This window comes from Schistocerca cancellata, chromosome 9, assembly GCF_023864275.1.
Source record: "Schistocerca cancellata isolate TAMUIC-IGC-003103 chromosome 9, iqSchCanc2.1, whole genome shotgun sequence".
Taxonomy (NCBI): domain Eukaryota; kingdom Metazoa; phylum Arthropoda; class Insecta; order Orthoptera; family Acrididae; genus Schistocerca; species Schistocerca cancellata.
Genome location: NC_064634.1, coordinates 439,336,334 through 439,337,894, shown reverse-complemented (window position 1 = coordinate 439,337,894; position 1,561 = coordinate 439,336,334). Strand labels below are relative to the sequence as shown.

At 47.1% G+C, this 1,561-nt stretch overlaps 2 non-coding genes across 2 annotated transcripts; one reads left to right on the top strand and one right to left on the bottom strand.

Annotated features, from left to right (window-relative positions):
* Positions 1-611: 611 nt before the first annotated feature.
* Positions 612-685, bottom strand: Trnat-ugu (transfer RNA threonine (anticodon UGU)). Its single transcript has one exon. It is a non-coding gene; the product is annotated as a tRNA-Thr (tRNA).
* Positions 686-1,242: 557 nt separating this feature from the next.
* On the top strand, positions 1,243-1,317 carry Trnat-ugu (transfer RNA threonine (anticodon UGU)). Its single transcript has one exon. It is a non-coding gene; the product is annotated as a tRNA-Thr (tRNA).
* Positions 1,318-1,561: the final 244 nt, after the last annotated feature.

Below are 1,561 nucleotides of genomic sequence, written 5' to 3'. Positions count from 1 at the left end.
GCAAAACAGCGAGTGCCACTACTGCCAGCTAAATAACAGATTCAAACTACGGAAGGCACTAACTACTAGTAGGCATAGTTAGCAAATAAAAGATTTTAATAGAGAACAAACAATGTATTTACCTTAATATTCATCAAAAGTCATAATATATACAGCAGTTCATGACATCCATTTTTACAAATTTCAAAACTCCGCCATTTCTCTCCCCACATCCACCACTGCTGGCGGCTCACCTCCAACTGCGCAACGCTACGCGCTGTTCACATCCAGCTGCCGCTGCCCAACACTACAATGGCAGACAACAATGCAAACTAGCCACAGGCTGCACACAGCACAGCCAGTGATTTTCATACAGAGCGCTACGTAACGTTGCCAATAAGAAAATATAAACAGCCTACTTACAGCATTGCATCGTCGAAGGAGCTCTCCTGACTGTGAGAGAGCCGCTGTCAAAGAGATGGGTAGAGTAGTAACCTCCCGCACACTGTCTGTGGGATGCCATGGAGTAAGCGAAATGTGAGCATAACGGTATGTAAAGAAATGATAATTAACCGAAACCCTCAGCTACCAACAGGTGTCGATATACCTCAACGGGGATAGCTGAAAATATGTGCCCCGACCGGGACTCGAACCCGGGATCTCCTACTTACATGGCAGACGCTCTATCCATCTGAGCCACCGAGGGGGAAAAAAAGGATAGCGCGACTGCAGGGAATTATCCCTTGTACGCTTCCCGTGAGACCCACATTCACAACTGTCCACAACCCAAATTCGTAATGTTCCTAAACGATATTTGCCCATTCACTCATTACTCGCGCCAACTAAGGTGACGATTCCCGTAAGAGCCATCTTAGACGGAGATCCCCGGTTCGAGTCGCGGTCGAGGCATACATTTTCAGCTGTCCCCGTTGAGGTATATCGACAACACCTGTTGGCAGCTGAGTGTTTCGATTAATTTAGATTTCTTCCTAGAGACGCTGCATGGTCATCATTGGTATTTCTTTCGGAACAGTTACTGTCTTCATATAGTTAAAGGCTACCTAGCCATTGACGTTCTTCTGTGCGAATGCGCGCACTTTGTCCGAACTCTTACGGGAATCGTCGCCTTAGTTGGCGCGAGTAATGAGTAAATGGGTAAATATCCTTTAGGAACATTACGAATGTGGACTGTGGACACTTGGGAATTTGGGTCTCACAGAAAGCGTGCAAGGGATAAGTTCCTGCAGTCCCGCTATCCTCTGTGCCCTCGGTGGCTCAGATGGATAGAGCGTCTGCCATGTAAGCAGGAGATCCCGGGTTCGAGTCCCGGTCGGGGCACACACTTTCAGCCGTCTCCGTTGAGGTTTATCGACAACACCTGTTGGCAGCTGAGGGTTTCGATTAATTATCATTTCTTTCTAGAGAAGCTGCATGGTCATCATTGGTATCTGCTCTTTCGGAACAGTTACTATCTTCCTATAACGGTATGTGGTTTTGTGATTTTTTTTAGAGTTGGCGACAATGAGTGGTAGTGGGGGAATCCCTGACGAGAGCGATGATCGCAGGAATGCGGTAGTACGTA